This window comes from Nicotiana attenuata, chromosome 1 (assembly GCF_001879085.1).
Source record: "Nicotiana attenuata strain UT chromosome 1, NIATTr2, whole genome shotgun sequence".
NCBI lineage: Eukaryota > Viridiplantae > Streptophyta > Magnoliopsida > Solanales > Solanaceae > Nicotiana > Nicotiana attenuata.
Genome location: NC_031989.1, coordinates 65,765,108 through 65,779,158, shown reverse-complemented (window position 1 = coordinate 65,779,158; position 14,051 = coordinate 65,765,108). Strand labels below are relative to the sequence as shown.

Below are 14,051 nucleotides of genomic sequence, written 5' to 3'. Positions count from 1 at the left end.
GTTTGAAGGTGACATTATGGCTGTTACAAGCAGAAACGGGAAGTTTGTTGAAATGTCTAGAAAACAAAAGTGGGAAACTGTGGGAGGACCTGGTTCAATGAAGACCATTCCAACTGAAAGTGGCCTTGGGCAGGAGAGTTTGAGAACTCAGAAAAGTCTTGTGGGGTCGCACGTTTGACCCAAAAATCTCAGAGATGGCAGGTTTGAGACAAGTTCTGGACTTAGGCAATAACTGGAGAACATGTGGGAGAAACTGCTTGACTAACGGTTGTCTGCGAATGCCCGCATGGACCTGGTTCTCAAAACCATTGCTGCCTCCTCTTCTAAGCCTCCCTCTTCTTGTGCCCCCTAGGATCCTCTCAGTGGCCAGTTATCTTTTGCTCTGATGTTTTGTGGCTGTTGTTTTCTTTTTGTTTGTCTTTTTGTGATGGCATGTTGGATTTCACCATTGCTGCTCCTATTGAAATAGTCTAATTTCTTATCAATGAAACAACTCTTCTTTTGCTTGTACAATGCTTGTTTTCCTTTTTGCTTCTCTTTTCTATCATGTTGTGTGCATATATGTGGCACGAGTTAGCTTTGTTAGACTTCTTTATGCCGTTTTGTCTGACTGTGTCTTTTTGTTGATGCCAAAAGGGGGAAGAATTGATTAAACTGAAATTGTAGCAAGTAATTAAGGGGGGAAGCCTAGAGTCAGGGGGAACATATGCGGTTGCTGGTACCTTATCCGGTTAAGTCAAATAGTCATCAATGTTAAAAGTTTGTCATCATCAAAAAGGGGGAAATTGATGGGCTTAAGGTCTTTTAATCTATGTTTTGATGATCTAACAAATTTTCTATATAGAACTAGAAAAAGGACCTGAAGCATGCTTGGTACAATCATTCAAGTTAATCAACTCAAGATAATCTAGGCAGTGTGCCTTTAGATTCACAAGAACCAGATTAGGGACCTGATCCCTTGATGTTCCCCTGACAGAAGTATGAGTCAACTATACAGCTGGAAAGCAACTGTAGAAAGTGACTGCCTGCAACTGTACACGCGACAGTGCAGCAGAGAGTGCAAGATAATCTAGCCTGTTTTCTGTGTGTAATAGGATCTAATGTGAAAAATTGCTATTCCCTTGATTATGACTTTATTAGACTATCAAGAATCTCAGGTCTAAAGTCCCTTTTAAACTAAGCTTGGAACATGCTTTACCGTAGAATTGTTTTCTTGAAAAAACTCAGCATGCTTATCTTGTATGCTTACCTTGTTAATCCCAATGACATGCCTCCTCAACTTTGTTAATGTTGCACATGATATACTCTTTCCTTGTTATGAATCTGTTTTGCCATTACTTAGGCTTAAACTACGCTATTAAGGTCGTCTTTTATTGATCCTTCAGCATTCATAATTAGATCCCTTGCTGGAAATTGTCTTAAGCTGGTTTTAACCATGTCAGTGTTTAAAATCTCTTTTAGAAATAGTATGCTATCCTATGATGATCAATCGTGTCCCCTATAACTAAAAAATGCAAACATGATCTTGCTTTATGTGTGTCCTACCAATATGCCACACAAATTTGTCTATGCGTCATGGTGGTAATCAGCTTTATAGTCCTAATAAATAAGTATGTGGACTTCTTGCTTTGTTTAGTTAGTTCAACATATAGTCTGTTGCTTGTGTAACCATGTCCTTCTTTTGGGCTTGGTGTATGGTTCTATGTGATGTTGGGCTTGGCTTACTAGACTGATTTTATGAGCTAAGAACTCGAGTCTGCTGGAGCTGCTGAAGGCCTAGGAAATACTGGGTTGTCTATAGTAGGCCTATCATTGAGCCTGTAGAGGTCTTCTGATGTAATTATTCACATTTTATTATCTCGATTGGGCTATAATAATTTGTAAATTGAACAATTGGGGATTTAGTGAAATTGGGGGAAGAAAGGGTATTCTAGTGCATGCATAAATGGGTAGAAAGCATGACTATAGATGCTATGTGGTTTATTCACTATTTGCTTTACATCTTTTGATGTCATGAGTAGAAATCTTTCCTATAAGAGTCACATGCACGCACATCACCTAAGCATATGCTCTTTCCAGTATTTACCTTGCTTGTTACCACTACTGTGTGTCCTTAGGATGCTGTACTATTTTACTCACCTATATTCCATGCCTATAGGATTTCAAAATAATCAATCTATCAATTGCTTCAATTACTTTTAGTATACTGTTTATTTAGATAACATGACTATAGGGTTCTAATATTCCAACCAACTATCCCCCTTTGTTTTTCTATCACACTGTCAAACCAGCACTAATAAGTTAGAACTATGACTGTTTTCATTAGCGTTTTGACAAAATGATTAGATATCATGCATATAGGATTTGCTATTCGCCTGAACACTGCTTATATATAACGCTAGAAATAAGAATCACTTAGGGACCATGTCTCTAGGACTCATAAAGATCTAATCTGCCCGTACTTTAGCCTAAAAATGCAGCACTACCTGTTTAATACTAGAACAATATAGATATCATGCCTATAGGATTTAACGACTCTTAATCCTTTCTATATCCTGAACTTCGCGTGCATTCGTTGTGTATGTGTGGAGGCTAACTTGAGCCTTTAATTGTCTTTACGTGAAGTCCTATCTGTTTTGAGTGTCGCCTAGTTTTTATCATTTTGAGCAACCTAAGTTGAGTCTAGAACCACCCATGTAGAGGTCCAAAGCCTCCTGGATCATAGGCATGGGATGGGTAGTGCACGCATAGGGTACGACCTAGAATTGAATTAGAGCGCCTTTAAGTAAACATCTTTAACATAGTAATTGGGTAGCAGGAGAAGATAGTCTGTGCCCACTTAATAATATGAGCAACCCCTACATTAAGGGAGTTACGAAGCATTATTTATGTTGCACGGAGTGATCCTTTAGGCTAAGAAACTTAGGAACCCCCCTCTTTTTTTTCTTTATGTACTTGTTATCTACACTTAGTCTTTTAATATAGACCAGTGAAGTTATATCACTGTATTCATTAAGATTTTGTACCAATCCCCATGTGTTATAATAAAACTCTTCGACTTTCATATTTCTTTGTTATGTGATCACTTAGCCTAATGACATAATCCATATAGTGTTAAGTTTGGCCGGGACCCACAGTTGTGGACCTCGAAGAGTGCCTAACATCTTCTCTTTGAGGTAATTTGAGCCCTTACAAATATTTGGTGACATCGAGTAGTCAAATAGAGTTATTTTCATAATAGGTGTCCTAACACACCTTAAAAATCATTAGGTGGCGACTCTTCTCTTTTAGTACCTACCCATTTAAAAGAGTTGTCACACGTCAAAACCCGTTTTTGCGAGAAAAAGGGGCGTGACACACAGTGGTCAACCTAAAGTGTAGGAACAACACGGGGCATGCCATGGCCATTACTACAAGGGGTGGATAAGGTGGGAATGCACCCACCTCAAGCCAAAGGCAACTTGTAGATGAAGAGCATGTAGTGCAAGAAGAGGAGATCCCTAACAATGTTGAGCAATCCAATGATGGGGTTCAAATTGATATTGATGATAGTGTGGAAGAGACTCAAGAGGAGGTGAACCCGTCCAGGGATCACACTATTGACATGCCGGAACTAGTAGTGCAAAAGGCTAAGGCACTATTGCCTAAGCCTCCACCTCCATACCCTCAAAGACTTGCAAAGCAAAATGGTGAAACCAATTCAAGAAGTTTATCCAATGATGAAGAGTCTCTCAATCAATGTGCCATTAGTTGAAGCTTTGGAGCAAATTCTCGGCTATGCAAAGTTCATGAAGGATTTTTGACAAAGAAGCGGTCAATGAATTTTGAAACTATAAAATGACTCATCAAGTGAGTGCAATTGTGCACTCAATGACTCCCAAGTTGGAGGATCCCGATGCATTCACAATTCCTTGTACAATTGGAAGTGCCGAGTTTGCAAAAGATCTTTGTGATCTTGGGGCAAGTATAAATTTGATGTCTTATTCGGTTTTCAAGAATTGGGAATTGGGCAACCAAGGCCCCACCTCTATGAGATTGCAAATGGCTGATCGCACTATGAAGGTACCTTTGGGAGTGATTGAGGATGTTTTGGTTCGTGTTGAAAAATTCATTCTCCCAGCGGATTTTGTCATTCTTGATTGTGAGGTTGATTATGAGGTGCCGATTATTTTTGGTAGATCTTTCCTTGCTATGGGGAAGGCTCATTGTGATGTTGAAGCCGACTAACTTACTTTCCAGGTTGGTGATGAAAAAGTTGTCTTCCATCTGTGTAAGTCCATGAGGCAACCCAATAGCAATGAAGTGTGTTCTGTCATGGACATGATGACCGATGTGATTGTGAATGAAATAAGTGTTGTGATAAATGTTGGTGATATGTTGGAGGCCGTCTTGCTCAACTTTGTGATGACGTGGCTTCAGGAATGTGTGAACTCTTTTCAAGGAATGGGGTCGTACACATATGAGCCACGCAAATTGTCCTTCGATCTTGAAAATAGGACAAACCCTCCTACAAAGCCTTCAATCGAATAGCCTCCTATCTTGGAGTTGAAGCCATTGCATCCACACCTTCGGTATAAATTTTTTGGCCCTTCTTCTACTTTACCAGTTATTTTTTCCTCTTGTTTGACTAACGTGCAGGTAGACTCTACATTGGTGTAAGCACGTGATTTTTGCCCTATATGAAATACTCCTATAAAATCCAAAAAAAAATAGATTTTTTTTTAATTATTTGCCACTTTAGGAATTTTTGTAGAATTTTATTTAATTATTTGTATTTTTGTGCATGTTTAATTTTATTTAAATCATGAAAAATACCAAAAATATCATGCATTGCATTTAGGCTCTATTTTTTATATTTTTAGGATTAATCAGCAATTATTTGTTTTATTAAATGAAAATCACAAAAAAATACTTCATTTTCACACTTTTTTCCTTTTATTTTAGGTTATTGATTTTTCTCTTTTAATTTAGGATTAAGTAGCTTTTATAATTTTGTACTTAGTCAATTAGTTTAATTTCATATTTTTAGATAATCTAGGATTTTAATTTTAGGATTTTAATTAAAGAAAAGAAAAAGAAAAGAATTTGAAGAAAAGATTTAATTAGATATTGGGCTAGTTCTTGTACCCAAATTAGACCCAAATTTTCCTACCCAGCCCAAAAACCAATCCGACCCACCAGCCAATGACCCGGTTTGGCCCAACCCTTCTCTTTAAAACCCCACTTTCCTAAAATCTAGGGCTAGACCTTACCCTTAGACCCCTGCACAAAGGCAACGGCGCATTCCTGCATCTTGAACCGAAGAATAACAGAAGGGAACAAAGAATCAGAAACGAACCCGCCCCTCTTGAACAAGAACCCAGCGCACAAGCTGAAATTTCCTTGAAAATTTGGATTTAAGACTATACAAAGGCAACAATTGAAACCAAGTTCATTTTCAGATCACTTTTTCATCTGTTTTCTTTCAAAAAAATAATTGAATTTGCTTTCCAATTTGCTGCTGTTCGCTGGAGTCTTTGCTGAGTTTCAGACCCGCTGATTCTAGCTTTGTTTGGCTTTCTTCTCTTCTAAATGTGAACTTTGTGCAACGAGGTACGTTCTCCACAAAATTGTTCTTAGATCTGTTTTGTTATGGAATCATTGTTGTTGTTTAGTTCGTTTGTTGCCTTTATATGGATTTATTTGGTAGATTTGATTTCACACGATGAGTGGAACATTACTAAATGCAATTTGTCTTCAAAAGCTCTCTGTGTGCTTTAAGGATTGTTTTTCCCAAATTTGCCCAGTAATTGAAGCTTGTGCGTGGACTTAAGTAGTAATGGGAAAAGTGCAGAGTTTATATTTGGGTTATTAATGAAAGTGAAAGCTGTGATCTTAGTTTGTTGTGGCTATTGATTTTAGTTAAAATGGAGCAAGGTTTTGGTTCAGACTCTTTTCCACAAGCAGGGATGAACAAAAAAAAATTAAGATTTAGAATTTTATTTTAGTAAAAAGAGTTAGAGATCAACTGTAATTATTAGAACAGTTTTTTATTTATTTATTTATTTACGCAACACTTTTGAATCAAATTAGAACCGAATATGTTGTTTGGTAGTGTGATGTAATTCATTTGAAATAGATATCCACATGTCAGGGAGAAACTTAAATTGCTATTGCTTACAATTACTCAAGTTTGCAACTTAGCTTATATTTGTTATGGTACTAAAAGACGAGCCCAACCTTCAGAGTAGCACGCCTCTTGGTTCAATCTTAAACACTTCTTGCTTCTGTTTTAAACCTGCATAACATTGTATTGGGAGATATAAAATATGATATAATTAGAGAATTCTCCATAAATAGGAGACTAGCATATTACAATTACTCAAGTGTGATGTAATTCATGAATGTTGGTATATTTGATCTTGAAGACTTTAATCCTCATTGTTGATATTTGGGCTCGTTGCTTGAACTTTCCTCACATGATGTATTTAATTTAGGTCCTTGGTCATGGATTCCTTCATTTATCTTGTAGGACTACTTTACATAAATGAGAAAGAATAGAGTTACATTAGATTAACCACAATACTCTTGGAACATTCATGATAGTTTAGAAAATAATTATGGACATCCCTAGCTTGCTTTAGTTGAGTACAATCCTTTGAAATTAGAATCGAGGTGTGTCATTTAGTTGAATTTTCCATGGCCCTCGCAAAGTTGAAAGTGCGTAGTTTCTTTAGGCGCGCTATTTTAAAAATTACTTTCCTAAACTCGGGTATGCATTTCATGTGACCCAAATCCAAATCTCAGCAACGTTAAATAAAATGTATCTCGGACTGCGGGTGCATTTCATGTGACGTGGTCCAAAGACGCGTTTTAGATGACGTTGAAATCTTCTTAAAATTAATTAAAAGCGGTCAATAAGTTAAAAATATATCATAGGCTAAAACATGTATTAGAATCAGATAATAGGCCAATTATAATAGTTTAAGCAACCGTGCTAGAACCACGGAATCCGGGGGTGCCTAACACCTTCCCTCGGGTTAACAGAATTCCTTATTCAGAATTTCTGGTTCGCAGACTTCACAAGGAAAGTCGAATTTCCTCGATTTGGGATTTTTAAAATAAATCGGTGACTTGGGACACCAAATAAACTATCCCAAGTGGCAACTCTCAATAAAACAAAGTTGGGATTTTAATTTGGACCGTACTGCTGTTTAAGCCATTTGATGGCTTTGTTTGCTTAAAGATTCTTGTGAATTTTGTTTGTGTCATGGGGAATTTAGCTATTTTCCCCTTTAACTACGGTTTTTACTTGTCCCCATTCATATAGATTAACCAGTAATTTTGAATATATCAAACTCTGCTTTGTAAGTTTTAACATGAACCTTGAGCTGATTATAAGGAGAAAGACTTAAAGAAGAGTGATTGAATCAACCTGCTGCTTTAGCAATTTGAATTGTGTGATATGCTAATTGCTCTATCTGTCATAATCCTTACTGTTGTGTTATTTGTACTAGCTTATTGTGCAAAAGATGCTTTTCCCTTCTTACCACCAGTTGTTTTGTTGGTAGCTAAGCTTCAATGCTGAATATGCCCCTCATAGAATGTCTTGTTTATTGGATGGATTTTTTAATTCCATAAAGTAATTAAGAACTAACTTGAAGATGGTAAAATATACGAATGTGCATTTGATGGTAAAAGCCTAAAAAATGACCAGTATATCGTTGTGCTTGTGCTGCTGATTACGGTTTTGAATGCTAGGCACAAAAATCACGTGAAAAGGTGCTGGTTTTCATTTTCTTGAGTATAACTTTGTTGACAAATTACTTTCCTATTTCCACAACCTGAAAGCACAAACCATTGTCTTACCCATTTAAACTATATTGTGCGAAGGAATTTCAGCCACCTCTCCCACAATTCTCGTCCATAACTATGAGATCAATCACAATAAATCTCAAATTTAGGAAAATAATCATGAACATCCGTAGTTTGTTTTAGTTGAGTAAAGCCCTTTAGAATAATTTGAGGTGTGCCGTGCTAAATAAAATCCCTAAACTTATGGCCCTTATTTAATTAATTTTAATCCTTTAGAAATCGAGGTGTGCCATTTAGTTGAATTCTCCATGGCCCTCACAAACTTGAAAGTGCGTAGTTGCTTTAGGCGCGCTATTTTAAAAGCTACTTTCTTAAACTCGGGTGTGCATTTCATGTGACCCAAATCCAAATCTCAACAACGTCAAATAAAATGTGTCGCGGATTGTGGGTGCATTTCATATGGCATGGTCCAAAGACGTGTTTTAGATGACGTTGAAATCTTCCTTTAAAAATAATTAAAAGCGGTTTAATAAGTTAAAATATACCATAGGCTAAAACATGTATTAAAATCAGATAATAGGCCAATTATAATAGTTTAAGCGACCGTGCTAGAACCACGGAATCTGGGGGTGCCTAACACCTTCCCTCAGGTTAACAGAATTCCTTATTCAGAATTTCTGATTCGCAGACTTCAAAAGGAAAGTCAAAATTTTCCTCGATCTGGGATTCAAAATAAACCGGTGACTTGGACACCAAATAAACTATCCCAAGTGGCGACTCTGAATTGAATAATTAATCCCATTTCGAATAATGTCACTTAAATTGGAAAAACTCCCTTATACTACCTTCGGATGTATAAAAAAAAAGGAGGCGTGACAATTGGCGGTGCTACAAAAGAGGAAGAAGGCTATTGGATGGACACTGGCGGATATTCGGGGGATAAGCCCCGCATTTCGCATGCACAAGATCAACTTGGAGGAAGGTGCCAAACCATCTATTGAACATCATAGGAGACTCAATGAAGCCATGCAAGAGGTTGTCAAAAAGGAAATCATCAGGTGGTTGGATGACGGGGTTATCTACCCCATTTCCGATAGTTCGTGGATTTCTCCAGTTCAATGTGTTACAAAGAAATGGGGCATGACGGTGGTCACCAATGACAAGAATGAGTTGATTCCTACAAGAACGGTGACCGGGTGGAGAGTGTGTATGGACTACCATAAGCTCAACAAAGTCACAAGGAAGGACCATTTTCCACTTCCCTTTCTAGACCAAATGCTTGATAGATTGGCCGGTCGTGTTTTCTATTGTTTCCTTCATGGGTATTCCGGCTAAAACCAAATTCTTGTTGCTCCGGAGGATCAAGAGAAAACAACCTTTACTTGTCCCTATGGTAATTTCGCGTTCAAGGGGATGCCATTTGGTTTGTGCAATGCATCGGCGACTTTTCAAAGGTGTATGATGGCTATCTTCACGGACATGGTGGAGGATTACATTAAAGTTTTCATGGATGACCTCTCGGTGGTCGGGAATTCTTTTGATGATTATCTCGCAAACTTGGATAAAGTATTGGCAAGATGTGAAGAAACAAATTTGTTGCTAAATTGGGAGAAATGTCATTTCATGGTCGAGGAAGGGATTATCCTTGGCCTCAAGATCTCAAAGAATGGCATTAAAGTCGACAAGGCCAAGAATGAGGTGATTTCTAAGCTTCCACCTCCAACTTCGGTGAAGGGCGTGCAGAGTTTCTTAGGTCACGCAGGGTTCTACCGGCGTTTCATCAAGGATTTCTCTAAAGTGGTGAACCCATTGTGCAAGCTTTTAGAGAAAGATGCTAAGTTTCACTTAAATGATGATTACATGAAAGCCTTTGAATTGCTAAAGTTCAAGTTGACAACTACTCCCATCATCACCCTTCCAAATTAGAGTGTTCCTTTTGAGCTCATGTGCGATACATGGGATGTAGCGGTGGGGGCTGTTTGGGGCAACACATCAACAAGATTTTTCATCCTGTCTACTATGCTAGTAAGACCATGAATAATGCCCAAGTCAACTATACCGTTACGGAGAAAGAGCTCATTTCCATTGTGTTTGTCATTGAGAAGTTCCGCCCATACTTGATGGGTGCTAAAGTGATTGTCCACACGGATCATGCGGCACTTCAGTATCTTATGAGCAAGAAAGATTCTAAATCTCGGTTGATGAGATGTGTGCTTTTGTTGCAAGAGTTTGATATTGACATCCAAGATCGAAAAGGAAGTGAAAATCAAGTGACGGACCACTTGTCTCGTTTGGAATAGGAGGGGAGGACGCATGATAGCCTTGAAATCAATGACTATTTCCCCAATGAGCAACTTTTGGCTATTTCAATGAAAGAGGTGCCATGGTTCGCGGATCTAGCAAATTTCCTTGTGAGTGGTATCATCTCGGATGAGTTCTCTTCAAACCAAAGGAAGAAGCTCTAACGGGATTGTCAAGACTATTATATGGATGAACCGTACCTTTTTTTGGATTTGTACGGATGGGGTGATTAGAAGATATGTACCGGAGGAGGAGCAGTGCGAAATTCTTAGGGCTTGTCATTCTTCGCCATATGGTGGTCACCATGGTGGAGCAAGAACGGGTCCAAAGTGATCTAGTGAATTGATGTGATGAATGTCAAAGGGGCGGTGGGATGTGAAAGAAAAAATGAAATGCCCCTCACCACCATTTTGGGGATTGATATTTTCGATGTGTGGGGTATTGATTTCATGGGTCCTTTTGTGAGTTCTTGTGGAAATACCTACATTGGCCGCGGTTAATTATACGTCCAAATGGGTTGAAGCCGTTGCTCTACCCAACAATGAGGCGACAAGTGTGGTGGCGTTCTTGAAGAAGAATATTTTCACAAGGTTTGGTACTCCACAGCTATCATTAGCGATGGGGGGGCACATTTTTGCAACAAATCCTTCGACACCTTACTCACCAAGTATGGTGTCACTCATAGAGTCTCGACTTCCTATCATCCACAAGCAAGTGGTCAAGTGGAAGTCTCCAACTGGGAGATAAAGAATATTTTGTCCAAAACAGTGAATGCTAACCAAACGGATTGGTCCAAGAAACTTGATGACACTTTATGGGCTTATAGGACGGCTTACAAAACGCCCATCGGAATGTCTCTATATCGGTTGGTGTTTCGAAAAGCTTGTCATCTTCTGGTGGAACTTGAGCACAAAGCCATGTGGGCTTTAAAGAAATTGAATCTATAGTGGGATGTCGCCGATAACTTGAGGGTGGCACATTTGAATGAGTTGGATGAATTCCGGTACCATGCATACACAAGTTCGTCCTTATACAAAGAGAAGATGAAATATCTTCATGACAAGTACATTTGGAACAAAGAGTTCAAAGGGGGTGATCATGTGCTGCTGTTCAATTCATGGTTGAGGATGTTTTCCGGGAAGTTGAAGTCTAAGTGGAGTGGCCCGTTTGAAGTTGTGGGTGTGGAACCCTTTGGTGCATTGTACTTGACGAATAAAAATGACGAGGTATTTCGAGTCAATCTTCACTGGGTGAAGCACTATTTGTGAAAAGTTGGTGATAGCCACGTTGTGGCGGTGATTCATTTCAAGTGATGGTAATATGCGTTGTGCCGCGACGTTAAATAGAGAACTTCTTGGGAGGCAACCCATGTTTCTTTTTCTTCTTTTGTAGTTAGATGTTATTTTTGTGCTAAATGGACTTGAAGTGTGTTGCAGGGTTGAGTGTTCCTTATAGGAAATGTGTCCAGAAACCGCAATTGTATTGTGCAGACCGCACAATTATGATTGCTATAACAAAAGGTCCTCTGCGGCCGCACAATTACATTGTGGTCAGCATAAATTGACGAGGGAAAATGACAACTCTCTGTAGTTGGTTTATCAGAGAAAAGGCCAATCTACGGCCGCAAGCCAAAATCTGCGGTCCGCAACAACTTTTGCGGCCGCACAGCAAATTCTGCAGACCGCAACAACAAAAAGGCTTCTAAGCCCTCAGGTAATAGAGTGCGGAGTGCAATAAGAATACTGCGACCGTACTCACTTCCCTTTCCTTAGGAAGACATCAAAAGGTATAAATAGAAGACTTGAGGCTACTGTTACACTTTTTACCTCTCTGAGCATTCAAAATTCTAAAAATTTGAAATCATCTGAACAATCATCTGCCATGCACACTCAACATCCCCTACCTTTCAATCATGTCCTAAACTGTGTGCTCACTATCTCTTTGATGTGTTTTTGTATGGTTACACTTGAATTTTGTAACTAACACTTACTTTTGCCTGGTACAGAAAATTGTTAGATCTCGAGGCAGAGGTGATACTTCCAAGTGGAGGAGAGAACCTTCTAGGGGTCGAGGCAAGAGTTCTCTATCCCTCGCCCTACAGAGGATAATCACAAAGAAAGCTAAAGCCGGCCGAGAGAGAGATGCAGAGCCCTCCAATTTCAGTTCTTATGTCCCATATAGGGATGCTTCAGAGGGCAACTCAGTTCAAGAGTAGCCAACTGTCCAATCAAAGCCACGAAGATGGTATCAACTGATTGGGTGGACTGAGTGACTGTGAGGACTGAGTGACTGGGAGGACGGAGTGAATCGATACTCTAAGAGTATGCATATAGTTTATTCACTGTGTTGTATTGCATTCAACATGCACACTTGACATACAGGCATAAAGATGTTGTTTACTCATGTTGTACGGTATCACATCATTCATGAATTCTCATACACATTGACATGTTGGCATAGAGATGTACTTTCCTCGTGCCATTTGATAATGAAACATTCACCTGTTGAAAATTTTGGGAAAAATCACGGTTTTACAAACTTACTCACATTTTGGTGTTTTCGGTAAAAGATTTGGGTTTTACTGTTATACTTGAAAAACATGCCTATTTTTTCAGAATTGTGAATGAGTTGAGCACTATATCTCTAAGTTACTTCTTTTAGCACTTTTATTATGTTTTTATGAGTTGTTGTTGCCTATTGATGTTGGACTCCAACCTTTGTTCCAGCTCGTCACTACTTTCAACACAAGGTTAGGTTTGTTACTTATTGAGTACATGGGGTTGGTTGTACTCATACTACACTTCTCCACCTTGCGTGCAGATATTGGATGCTGATGTTGCTGCATACCGCGGGGGCTAGATTTGACGATGTACCTGCATTCCAGTTATGGATCTCACTTGTTCTTAGTAGAATTAGATTTAGATTCGGTTCACTTACATTTCAACAGATGTTGTAACTATTTCAATTCAGCTTTGTAAAAAAATCTAATTCTTAGAAGCTCATGATTTGTACTACCTGTCCTTGGGAAATTCTTTGCATCAAAGCAGTTGTATTATCATTTCTTCTCTTGATAAATCTCATTAAATTGGATAGTTGTTAATTTTCTTACCTAGCGGGTTGGGTTAGTGCCATCATGACTGTCGGATTTTGGGTCGTGACACTTGAACTCATTCATACTTAACTTGTATTCTAACTATGTTGTTGCTTTATTTACTGGTTGTTTATTGTTGCCATTCGTGCTTCTATTAATTTCACCGTTGGTTGTAAATTTGTAACCCTTCTTCTGTTGGTCTTACATTGATGTTCCTTCCATGGTTAGTTTCATGTTATATCCTGCACAGGTTTTCATATCTGGTAGGTATCTTGAACTGGCCTCGTCACTACTCTACCGCGGTTTGGCTTGACACTTACTGGGTACTGTTGTGGTGTACTCATGCTATGCTTCTGGACATTTTTGTGCAGATCCAGGTACCTATGATCGAGTTGGTTGACACTTACGTTTGCGTGGCTGGAGACTTCAAGGTATACCTGCTCGACGTTTGCAGGCCTCGATGTCACATTCTGTTGTATTTTTATTTCCATTGTTCCCTATTATTCCGGGACAATGATGTACTTGTTATTTCTATCCATCTCTTAGAAAAGCTTATGACTGTACTACCGATTTTGGTGTAATGTAACTGATGTTTGTTGAGCTGTGTTGTTACAGATATTAATTAATGTATTACAGTTAAGTTAGTTAAATTTCATTAATAATCAGCATGTGATATGTAATGACCCAACCGGTCATTTTGAGCTCTAGCGTGGTGTTCAAATATTTGAGGCCTTGAGTAGCTTCACTTCATGTATTATGACTTGTACGTGTGGTCGGAATTGAATATCGGGAAGTTCGAAGTTTGTTTCAGAAGAAAAATTCCCAATTCGGAATCTCTAAGTTGGAAGAGTTTATCAACGTTTGA

The 14,051-nt window shown here is 38.7% G+C and overlaps 1 long non-coding RNA gene across 2 annotated transcripts; it reads left to right on the top strand.

The window, feature by feature from the left end:
* On the top strand, nucleotides 5,250–13,338 carry LOC109227889. 2 transcript variants are annotated; one of them, XR_002068313.1, is made up of 3 exons: nucleotides 5,250–5,592; nucleotides 12,101–12,416; nucleotides 12,916–13,338. It is a non-coding gene; the product is annotated as an uncharacterized LOC109227889 (long non-coding RNA). The 2 variants fall into 2 exon arrangements; XR_002068314.1 differs by lacking the exon at nucleotides 12,101–12,416.